We start from the raw sequence: 13,256 nt of genomic DNA, 5'->3' as shown, positions 1-13,256 counted from the left end.
ACAGAAAATAATAGTTTCATTCTTTTTATAAAAAGCAGTATTTGTAATGACATATGACAAAGTCACAGAGCCTAGTGATCAAGCCAGTTACGTTAATTGGTATCAAATGTGTCACCAAGGACAATAAGGGTATTTTCACTTTTTAACTTATACTTTTGAAATATCAATTAATAAATACAACTTGAAAATTTTTACAAAATGAAATTAAGAAGAACTGTGGTGAAAGGTGTTAAGCAGTACAAAATCACAATACTTAAATTCTTGTTAGTCTGCCCTTTACCTGAGTTTCTCCTTCATAGTTTCAGTTACTTGTGGTCAACCACAGTCTGAATATGGTAAATAAAGACTTCTAGAAAGAAACAATCACCAAGTTTTAAATTACACTCCATTATAAGATGCATGATAAAATTTCATACCACCTGTTCAGTCCCAGCCAGGACACAAATCATCCTTTCTCCCAGCGTATCCATGTGGTAACTTCCACCTGCCATTAGTCTTGTAACCTTAGGGTCATAGAGTCAAGTATTCAGCTCCTAACTGTGCTCGTATTTAAGTAACCTCACATTGTGTCTAGGGCTACATCATGCTTACCTCATTTACCTCACTTCAATTTATTAGGTAGAAACTGTAAAATCTCATCATCATGAGCACAGGTGAAGAGTGAGAACAGTGCAATAAGATACTTTCTTACAGGGGTAAGGGAAAGAATTGCGTGCACACAGCTATTATTATGATATATTATCACAATTTTCTGTTTGATTGTTAGTTATATTGCCATTTTCTTGGTATGTCTATTTTATAAATTATACTTTATCATATGTACATATGTATAGGAAAAAATTCTGTATAGGATTTGATACAATCCACGAGTTGCAACATCCATTGGGAATCTTGAAAACTATCCTCCATGAATAACAGGGGTGTTCTTATGACTGGAGCGTGCTTCTCAGAGAACTGATCAGTGGTTGTGAGGATCTGTGTCTGGGAAAAAATAAGGATTCAGTATTGTCCCCACTGGGAGTGAACCCATCTCATGGGGAACAGCCCACTCTCCTCAGCTGATTGCCTCACAAGAATTAACTGGATCAAAATATGTGTGGCTTCCAAGTTTAGAGAATATTTGTATGTCTACTTTCTTCTATTTTAATTTGTAATTTCTTACTGTTACCTGAAACCAAATGTGATCTTTAATTCTAGTCACACTCTTTCTGCCTCATATATTTCAAAAACCTTAAGTCTCCCTGTTTTCCATACTTAAACTTTGTAATTCAAAAAGGAAATACAAATATTTATTGAATATCCACTATTATGAGTGTAGAACAAGTGACACACTAGAGACAAGATGAACAAGCGACAAAAGCCTCCACTTCCATAGTGCAGACAGAGGCTCAGTACATCAGCATGGAGTCTAATGTTTATGTATGCTATGTGGAAAGTAAGGACAGAGGGACAAGAGCATCGAGCAGGGAGAGTGAGTACTTGAGACAGGATGACCAGGACAAGCTTCAGTGAGGTGGTAAGACGTGTTCTTAAGGAGCTGAGGGATAAACCACGTTGATATTCAGAGAGAAGCAGCAGAGAAAGCCACTGCACAGGTCCCGAGTCCGGTGTGTGCTTGGTGGAATTTAGGACAATCTGGAGACAAGGGTCTCTGGCATGGGGGAGTAAGGGATGAAAAGTTGAACAAACATCAGATTGTCATTTCCGTGCAAGCCTGCTGGTTCAGGGTCACAGTATAAATAGTTCTGTTGGCCAGAATCAGGGCTTGCTGTTACAAGTAAATTTGTATTAGAATACAGACATATCTATCCATTATGCATTGTCTATGACTGGTTTCCACTAAAAAAGCAGAGTTCAATAGTTCCAACAGAGACTGTAAAGCCCACATCTGAAACAATACCATCTGTCTGACCCTCTATGCTTTGCTGACCTCTACTCAAGGATGTTGGTAGGAATCAACTGAGAAATTAGATTCTCCTACTTATTGTTTCCAGGTGTTGGGAGTTATGATAAGAATTTTGTATTATTCTATATTTGATTAGAAGTTATTGAAGATTTTAAATCAGGCAAGTATCAGAAAGATTACCTTGTCTGCTTTGTAGAGGATACATTGTGACAAAGAATGGAAACAGAGAAAAGAAGATGACTGAACAGGACTCCAAGCAAACACAGAGGCTTTGACCCAAGAAGATGACATTAGGGAGAAGGAAAGGATAGCCAGTGGAAACTGCTATTCAATTAGACAGGACGGTGAGGGAAAACTAAAAATAAAACGTCATCTTTACATTTATGGCATGAGCAATTGGTGATACACTGAAGGACAGGGGAAAACCAAGTGTTAGAGTTGGGGAGGGGCCCATGGAACTGTTAGAGATATAATAAGTCTGGGATAATTTTACAGTTTCTAAGTGGATGCCTAACAAAAATGGAAATATTCAAAAGGGTAGGAATTAATGGGAATACTTTTGAAGTTGTTAGTATATAGAAAGCAAAAAGCCTGGATAGATTGGATGAAATTATCTAGGGAAAAATATTGATGAAGAACTAGAGAGCATTTAAATGTGTAGCAGGAAAGCTGAATGAGAGAAAGGGACTGGTAGTGAAAAATGTGTAACCGTCAGGGTTCCTGCAAAAAAAAAAAAAAAAAAGATGGCATCATTCAGCTTTGGGATTACAGTCCTGTTATAATCAGTGGTTCATTTTTACAACAGTGGGGCTAGGGGAGGAGGATTAATGTAATAAGCACAGAAGAGTTGGAGAGCTAAGAATTTGCAGAAAACTGATTTGAATCATACACCATGCAGCTATACCGTGAAGAAAGGAAGTCATGAGAAGTATGAGGAATAGGGAAAAAGTGGCAGGGTAAGTGAACTCTATGCACAGAGAAGTAAATCTGCTCAAAATGGAAGGTTTCTTAACCAGAGCATTCATGGGTCCAAATGAGTATTTATCACTCAGAGTTGGCTTGTAACTTTCTTTCATTCATCATGAGAAGAATCACTGTAAATAAATTTAATAACTCCTTATATTTAAGCATCAATTTATAGTCAAGACATTTATACATATATCAAAACGTTCAAAGTCAATAAACTAGTACCTGAAGTGTTGAATGTTGTCTTAGCTACTTTTAAGTGAAAGGCAACCTACCAGCAATAAAAGTGCCAACAGAGCATCTATCAGAAAAATCCTAAACCACAAAATGGGAAATTATGTAACTGAAAGATAAGATATGCTACTGCTGGACTTCCTTTGCTAAGAATCCTATTCATTTGAGCTGCATTTTGATCATGCGAGGACCTATTGTACAGATTGATAGCCTCAAAACGTGGAAAACTCTTTTCTGCTGAGACTGCTTCCTGAAAATTTATAATTATGCTGTAAATTAAATATGCAGTTAAGTATGAGCTTCTGTTTTGGCTAAAGTATACTCCTAAGACATGCATTTTTTGATTTCCTACGAATGTCTTAGGATTTGAGGATGACCTCAACCTTATGCCTCATCAATATTAGGTGACAATGGATTCACCCTGCATATTGGATTTTCCTTGAACAGATGGGCTCTGTATTTGGGTAGATAGGATTCATCCATGTTTGGGGAAGAATGCATCAAACGTTCCTTAGCTTAGTTTTATTAAACTCTCACTCTACTGTAGTAGACATGGACATCAAACATTAACCATATTTGAAAAGCTTGTTTCATAAAGGTAAGCACAGAATCAGCAAGTTAAATCTCCAAGCTAAATCTGCATCGTCCTGCATAAGTGCTGTCCTTGCACGAGCATTTTGAACTGGGGAATTCTTTAGGATTTGCTGCATTGCGTGATTCACAATGAGCTATCACGGTCATTTCCCACTTAATCAAGTAGCTTTGGAGCCACAGCAGAGACACTATTTTAGTGTCACTTATAGCTAAAGTTATGTCAGGATTTCCGTTATAAACCTGCTTTGAAAGCTTGTAATAGTTCTAAACACAGAGTGAACCAAATCCATCTCTAGCAGAGTATCAGGCAACATAGTTTTAGAAAAATAAGGTTGAACGTGTAGGTCTACATAAACATTCCAGTAGTAGCTGGAACTTGTTTTCTACTATTTTAGAAGGTAAGTAAACAATAGAATTTTGAGTTCTGAGAAGAACAATAATGACCTTTACTTTTACAGAAGCATTCTGACAACTTGACAGGATTGGCTATTTGAAAATGGTGCACTTAACTTCTCAATTGAGGTGTTCCTATCTCTGTATCTGTTCCTCCCATCCCCTGTGTAATATTTAGGTTAATTCGGTTACAGGACGTTGTTATTTGATGCACATTAATGACTGTCCATTAATGCCCGAGATTTCACACAGGAAAGTATCAATAGTTGAGATGGCAGTGATGACAGAAAAATACTCTACAAGAAAGCAAAGATTGACTATAGAGGTGGGCACATGAGTTTGCTAGAAAAAGTAATGGGTATTTGAGAGTTAAAGATGACAGATGAGTAATACAAGAAACTGTTACACAACAAGTCGTTGATATGTTCTGGTCTGCCCAGCCCGTGTGAGTGGTATAATTATTTTATTTTATTTGAAGGTAGAGGCACATATAGAATATGAGTAGGGATCTGCTGGTCTAAAAAAGCTTTTGCACACTATTCCCTCTATCCTGCTAATTCATTTGGAGACAGGGACATGTTGATTATTAGGCTGATTATTAAGCTAATTCCGAGGAGAGAATTGGCAGCAAGGAGATAGCAATTGACTTCTTGTTGGGTTCCTAAAGGCTTATCATGCATGGCCAAAGGAGAAACCAGAACTGAGTCACTGTTCACTGAGCTTGTTCAAGGTGGGGGGATGCTGGTGGGAGTAGGCTGGGAGAAAGAATTCAGTTGAGGGAGCATGGGCTCAAGATCAAAACCAACAGCCAGAGGGACAGACAGCCTGTGGCCAAATTGGTGGGCATGCCAGTTAGAAGCCAGGCAGAATAGTTTCCAGAGGTGAACAGAGCAGAAAGTATTCTTCTTAACCCTACTTTTTAGTGAAGAGGAAACTATAAAGAAGGAATTAAACAAGTGGTGATAAGTAGCATTCAGCAAATGTACAGTGCTATGTTACGCAATTTAAGGTTCTTTTCTAGTGTGAAAGGTGAGAGAAGTGACTCCTGAGTAAATAAATGTAGTGAACACTCTAGGAAAATGGAGGTCTAGTTTTGTGTCAGTGGTAATTTACTTAATTTTCTCAATCCCATGTTTTCTTACCTGAACAGTAAAGAATTATGCCATCAACTTTTCTAGATAAGAATTTTTATTAATGTATTCAGTAAGGAAAAAATTTAAAGAGCTTTAAAATAATAGTATTAAGTGAGAAAAATCCATTGTTCCTAGCCCAGTGGTAGAAATGCATCCCAACGAGCAAAATGAAAAAGCTAAGAATTTAATGAAAACAATGCTTCTGCCGAAATCTGACAGATGCATCACAGACACCTTCAAAGCTATCTCTGGTTTGCCAGTCACCCAAAGCAATCAATTCTGATAGGTCTTCTTCCACACTAAGCAGTGTCTGGAATCCTGACCTTATTAGGGAAAAGCAAAAACAGCAAGACAGAAAAACAAGAAGCATGAAAGCAATTTGAGTTGTCAGAGCTCTGTCAAAACTGCAAAGAATAGAGCGCTTTCAGATAGGTACCCAAATACTGTGGGTTTTGTTTTTAGTGATTTTAACAGCATGGAATGCTTTGTTCTCAATCAAAAGAAATGTTAAAAAATAATGATACAAATTTCTAAGAAAGAATAATGAAACCCTGCACATTGTGAAAGTCTTTCCTGTGAAAAATTCCCTGGAGCATCCTAAAGTCAAATGCTGCAAATTCTATTTCTAGACCAAATTTTCCCTGTCCTAAGGGAACAGCTGTCAAATGGTTCCTTGCCTAACGCCAGGCAAAGCTGCAGAGCCAATTGATAACTTTTAATGAATAAAGTCAGCTGAATAAATACTTGTTGACTTCACAAGGGAGAAAAAAAGCCCTCTAGCTATTTCATTACATTCTAATTTCACACTGTAAAAGGAAACTGGGGAAAGCCAAAATACATAAATTAAAAATAACCCGTGGTTTACAGTCATCCCATGGGAATGACTGTCATGCAAATACCAAGAGTAAGTGACCAGGGTGAGGATCTCAAGAAATACAATGGTTTCCTCTTTTCTTACTGAGGAAATGGGGTTCAACACCCAGTTCCTTAAGGACACCATAATTCCAATTATGTGAACAGTGAAAGGTACAGATTTTTTCTCCTTAAACAATTTCTTCTTTTAATTTTGTTCTGTTGAATGTACCAGGTATATAACCATACATACTAGAAGAAGTGTTTCTGTAATATACTAGAAAATTCTGAAATAAGAGTTCATACCCCTTAATTTAAGCTGCCATGTTCATCTCACTCTTCAAAATATACATTATCCAAACTTACTTCTGTATGACTTGATATAAAATGCATATTAATTGTGCTAAATTCTCGATTTGGGAACTGTTAGCTTTTATGAGTATCATATTTAATTTCTTCATCAAAAATTGAAGATAACACACATTTTAGAATACACTTGAGAGAGCTTCATGTAGTTCCTCTGTTTTGCTTAAAAATAAAGGCATATTTAAAAACATTTCTTCATTCGCCCATTTAACAAAGTTCTATATGACTGAAATTGTGTGAGGTTCTGGAGTAAAAATGAAAAAGGCACAGCCCTCGAGTGTGTGCAGACAGCTGTAATTGGGTGCGATGAGTAGGATAAGTGTATGGATCTATAGAGAAACTGAGACTCCAGGAGTCACACACACAGGATTGATGTGTGAACTGTAATGGCGCGACCACCGGGAACAGCCTGTATGAAGGCATGGGTGCTTAGGAGAATAAGTGTACTGGAGGAATACAAAGGAGTTCAGTGTAACTGTGACAGAGCTGGTTGATTGGGACACTGGGAGACAAAGTTGTAAGCAGTAAAGGAAACCAAAAAATATTAATTGAATACCTTTGGGGATTAATTAATAAAACTGCCAAGGCATATTAGTCTGGTATGAGAGTCAATCTCTTTTTCAGCATTACAAAAGTACACCTTTTTTCTGCATGCTTCTATGGTGTATTAAATAATGACAGGTAATAACAACAACATAGACACTATCACTTCAATCCCTGTGAAGGTCTGGACAGAAAAAAGTGAACAAGAAGAAAAGTGTACATAACTGATAAATTGCGAATATAGAGTAAAATCTCATTAGATGTGGAGGATCAATATTCAGTCACAAAGGGCGATAGCAGTGACAATTGTCATGTCAGTGCTAACCCTTCTCTAACACAGAACCAGGCTCCTGTGATTCTCCTGGTACCAGAGAATTAATCTGAAATTTATAAAACACGTGGAAATCTCTAGACTACTTCAGTGCAGTGCCAGATCCAGGCACCTCGGTCCCTGTGACAGTAGTATGTCAGTCACTCCATTTGTATCATGTATGCAAGTACTTCATTGAAAATGTCCCTTCCTGGTGCAGTGATTTCTGAGCCTACTCCAACATCTCACTGTTACTCTGCATGACACCTATGAATATTTGTCCAACAAATAAACTTGGTCAATCAACTTAGTACACGTACATATATTTATAGATATGTATGTCTATACGTATGTATCTGCTATATAAATGACTGTAGGATTTTATTGATTCTCCCTGTTCATGTTTCATCTTAACCATTCAGTGACTAGGATTTCATAGTCCAAGCTTCTGAATGTGCATCTGTTGTTATTAATCCTCTCCTGGAGCTCTATTGTTAGGATATTATGTACAGCAAGATTCAAAGATGGGTTAGTTTCTTGATATTATTATAAGCAAATTTTGTCCCATACTGGGCCAAAATGTTAGGTCAAGACATTACTTTTAAATTTTAGTAATGTTTATGTATTGTGAGATAAAGGTAAAATTAAACTTAGTGGGCCATTGAACCGCAAAACTTCAGACATTTTTTTTCATAACCCTAATCAGAAATAATCAATCAGGAAACAATTTATCTTGATAACCATCTTAATGAAATGAAATGCACTACAAATTCAGTTAAATAAAGTGAATCAAATTGAGATTATCTACATACAGCATGTTTTCTCAGTCACATTTAGAATTATTTCAGTGAAGTATGCATGCTTTATTATTTTCACTTTATAAATGATAAGAGGAATGCTCTAAACATTTAAGTAGCTGGTGCATCACCACACAGTTGAGTAGGTGCAACCAGGATTTGGACTTTCTAGAGTATCTACCTCCATTCTCTGAGCGACAAGCACATGTTCTTGAGGAATGTCCATGGAAAGCTGAGTGTGTGTAGGACCAAGAAGGCACTGCTAAATATTTGCAGATTTAGCTGCAAATATGAAACACCTGGGACTTAAAAAAACATTACTTTTCATAACAACTTTAGATCCTGAAATCACTTACAGGGTCCAGAGATCTGTCACTGAATGTGGGGTACTGCTTAAAGCTTCTACTACATTAATAAATCCATATAATTGAAAGATCAGCTAAAAAATGAAGAAAGAACCTGGAATGGCAGTTCCTCTCCCCAATTAAGCAAAACTTCATCAACTGCAAACCATTCTCCTTTCTGAATTCAACACACTGTTCCAAATCATTTTAAACTCATTTAAGATTCAGAATCATAGAATGTTATGTGCAATGGTAATTTTGAGGTGTACCATATAGTACCCGGCTTGAATTCATGAGAGATTGATTAAAGGAATGAACACATAATAGAATGCAAGAATCATTTTTTTCAGATTATATCCTATTTTTAAAAAAAGAGTGCACATTTTCATTCCTTTGGCTCTGAATATACAGTTTTCAGTCAGAAAGATAAGATTAAATTTTGAGTAAATACCTGTCAGAATATTATTAATATTCAATATTATCAATATATGTATGACTGTGCTCATCAAGGTGAGCCCTGCATGATGTCAATAGTTTCCAACCTTAGTGAAAACCATTTACTTATAAAGAGCAATAGAAGTGGAGTATGAACCCATAAGCTTTCAGTCCTGGATTGTCTACCATTGACTAATTACGTAACTAGTGTTTTTAAAAGGTTAGCAAAGAATGAACTATGAAGACTAAGTATTTACTCAATATGATCAACACAGCAAGGAAAAGAAAGCGTAAAGTCTAAGGGTGAGTGATAAGACACATACAACCTGAAACAGAAATGACACCACTAAGCATACACAATCCAGAGAAACAGATGTGGCAGTGGACACTAACTTTCCCAGTATAAATGGCACACATCAAATAATGTAGTGTAGTGACACTTATAAAATTAAAAAGCAAACAAAACAAGCAAATAAAAAGGCCAAAACCAAACTGTGCATGTGGAAAATAAATCCTTTAAAAAGGAAGTTAAATAAAGACTTTTAAAAAAAATCAAACCTATTGTTTGTAGGCATAAAAAAAAAAAACCCAGCAAATAAGAGTTACAATATTTTCTTAAGGTTTGATAACATTACCAGATACAGTTAGAAAGTTTAATTTGAAAGTTAAAATAAATATTCTGGGAGATGATAAGAAGGAGCTAGGTTCATGACCTTATAGACAAAGTGCTTTTGAAGAAAGATACTTTCACAAAATATTTATTGTTAGATTAGTAAATCATGGTGTACTGATGCTCTATAAACCAAAGTGCTTTTTGAAATGACATACACTATATCATTGTATTTATTGTGTTCAAATAGTTAGTTTTGGCATTTAAATCACCAAGTCACTTCTGCACTGTGTGAATCCTTTTTTTTTTTTTTTCTCTTCTCTGCCAGCGAAAGAATGTTCTCTCTACAGGAAATAAGAAAGGATTATTTACAGCAAATCACAGGCTATCATTGTCTCACATGGACACAGATAAGCACATTCCTTTTTAAATAATCTATTGCATGCATTAGAAAGAGAGCAAACATTTTGACCAAGACAATAAACTAGAAAATGTAGCGATAGTATCTGTCCATAAAGAGAGACTGTCATCCTGATCGATGAAGAACAATGATGACTATATCCTTTGTTTCTTCCTTATGTCGGTATATGAGTGTGCACGGAACAAGGAGTCAGACCACCCGTTGAGAGCAGTTTTATTGATAGTTTCTGCTTACATAAGGGGACTTCATTTGTCAGCGTCATTGACTGCTTGTGCCACTGGCAAAGGCTGGCTCTGCCAACAGGCAAGGAAGTCACAACTGCAGGAAGTCCCCTAAGGAATGAGGTCCAAGGAATCAGCTAACTTAGAGATGTTCTTAACTCTTTATCAGAGGAACGGAATTGAGAAATTAAAATTCTAAAGTTTTTTTGTTAATTTAAACTGTCATCCTTAGTTATGTGGGTAAGGAAGATAAGATTAAGCATTCTCTCAGTTTGCTGTGTTATATTATAAATTGATAGAGTTTCCTAAATTTCCTAAGAAGTTTGGACACCATTTTTTTATATATTATTAGGAAAGAGTGGAAAATTTTTTTTGTATGGTTTTAGAAGACTTCCCTAAACAATCTTTGTTAGCTCATAGATTATTTGGTCATGAAGAATTGGATTTGATTTAATCTACTATCATAAAATCCATATTGCTCTAATATATGCATTCTTAAGCATCATTAGTTCAGGACAATTAGTGTAAAGACAATTTAGTTTAGGGAGACATGTACCAGGGCATATGTCTAAAATAAGCTCCAAATTTATTAATGTAATGATATAAGGTCACATCAGTCCCATTAAATGGGAAAGATTTTACCTAGAGGTTTTAAGAAAATTGGAAATTATTTTGCGAATTTTTAATAGTAGGTTGGTCAGCTATTTATTGGGTTGAGCTCAGCCATCTTACATATTGACATTTTCACCAACTTCTGGTTGGTGGGATTTTTCTCAATTTGTTTTGTTGCTTTGTTTCTTGATGTTGCTCAAATCAGGACCTCTTGCATGCTAAGCAGGTACTCCAGCACCGAGCTCCTCCCCAGTCCATGATCTTACTACGTTTTGGTAAGAAAATAGGATTAAGTTAAGTTTGTGTCTTTCCACTTCTTACAGAAGTAAGGTGGACAACTATAAAAGCAGAAATAAACCCATAAATTACATTTGTGTAGTGAAATGCAGAGAATACTCAAGGTCCAAATTTAATGCTTTAAACTTACTTACACCACTACAGTTAGGCAAGAGCACCACATAGGAAAACGAAACACCACGATTTATAAGACAGTATCTATGTACATAAATACAGACTGAAAAAAACTTCTTTCTGAGAGCTGAGGATGCGTTCCTTAAAATTACCATATGTTAAGCAACAAAGAAAATCTCAATAAATCTCAAAAAGCACAAGTAATGCAAAAGAGTTATCTTATCACCATATAGTGAAACAAGAAATTAGTATCAAAATCACACAGCAAACAGAAAAATAAATCCATTTGGAAACTAAGAACTCTTAATCCTGAGTAAAATTTCTGATTCACTTGAAAATGAGCTAATAAGCTAAAGCTCATATAGAAAAAAATAATTCTGTTACTTTTTAAGGGAATCATTTTATATGTGTTAGGTAACTGGCTAAATATTCTCTAAGGTCACAATAATGAATAATGAACAATAATGACTAATAATGAATGAAGTTAAATCAATAGGATCTTAGTAAAAAGTTAGAGAACTTTAACAGCTAGTCTTATTTCTTGTTTTTAATATTTGCAATAACTTGCTTTGTGCTTCTTTCAAACACATACATAAACCAGAATAAAACCATATCTCTTCTAATGTGAGTGTTTAATGTTTGGTATTTGTGGGACCCTCAAGTATGGAGCTACATAAAAACTGCTGTTTGGCCCTTATTGTTCCTTAATTTAAGAAATATCCTCTAACATATGTGTGCACACATCACATTTATTGAAAAATAAATCCCTTACCGAGGTTTTACACACAGCCCAAAGTTGGCCCCCTGTGGTAAGGTCATGGATAGAGAACTCACCTGGATCGCAGGCCTGGGCTCAGACCTTCCAGTTCCAGTCCTGCCTAAAACTAGGAAGCCATTCCCAGAGACTGGCCTCAAAGTTTTCAGACTCCTCCTGTCAGTTCTCTACCCTGTGGGCAGGAGGAAAAACAAATCCATTTGGAAACTAAAAAATAAATCCCTTTGAAAGCTGAGAACCCTGTGATTTGCCAGACCATGGCTCAGAGCAACATATTCCACCTGGCAGCAAACACACAAGAGGAGGTAACTCCTGGAGGTCGAGCATTCTGTCATCTGTGGTTCTGAGCTCTGTTTCTGCAAAGACCCTCTGGAGATCACATTTATTCCTTATGAAGGAGGGTGGGTGTCACCCTCTACCACATCCGTCACTACCTGAGCTCCTCTCTGCTGAACTGTGTCAGTGGGTCCTCAACACTCTTCACAACCACTTCTCATGGCCACCTCCCACTCAGACACTGTGACATGATGTCACAGGAGTCATGACTGTTCCTTGTTTTCTAGTCTCCAGAGCAGCTCAGCCTCAAATAATCCTCCCTCTTTCAACTTGTTGCCTTGTTACAGATAAGGGGAATCTTTTAAGAAGATTCCTACGACAAAGGACCAGTCACTATCATATAAAATCGCCACGCTGGGTTTAAGACTTAGGGAAAGTGTGGCCCTTATCCTGAAGCTAAAGTTTGTCATTTGGCTCTCTTTGTGATTGTGTCTTTGACTCCCCACACCCAAGTGAGCAAGAGTGGAATTGCAGACTGCTTTTTACTTTTCTCTGTCAGCCTTTTGTTTATTCATGATTTTTAGCTGTCCTGTCGACTGTTTCATGACCCCCAGTGTTCTTCCTCTTTTTCACTTCTCCTTTGTGATTCTGACTCTTTTCATTCATGGTGTCAATAGAGCATGCTTTTAGTCTGCCATGTTGGCCCCATCTCCTGTTTCTGTGCTGAAGAGTCTGTGACCTCAGATTGTCTACAGAACTCCCTAACCCACCTCTGTTTAAATCAATAATTACTAAATAACAAATACTTTACTACATTATACTTAATGGAGGTACAAATTTATGCATTTATATGTACATATATATATATATATATATTCAGACTGTTTTTTATCTTAATAAAGTCCTTGAGCTCTTCACTGTAAATTTCTTTAAGTCAAGAATGGAAGAATGAATTTGGTTTGGTGTTCTCCATTACTGCCTAGAAAGTTGTCTTGCTCCCATTGATTTGCATAATGAATGAATTATTAGCATGTGTATCTATGTAAATGACATTTAT

This window comes from Castor canadensis, chromosome 2 (assembly GCF_047511655.1).
Source record: "Castor canadensis chromosome 2, mCasCan1.hap1v2, whole genome shotgun sequence".
NCBI classification, from domain to species: Eukaryota; Metazoa; Chordata; class Mammalia; order Rodentia; family Castoridae; genus Castor; species Castor canadensis.
Note: the sequence above shows the minus strand (reverse complement) of the source record.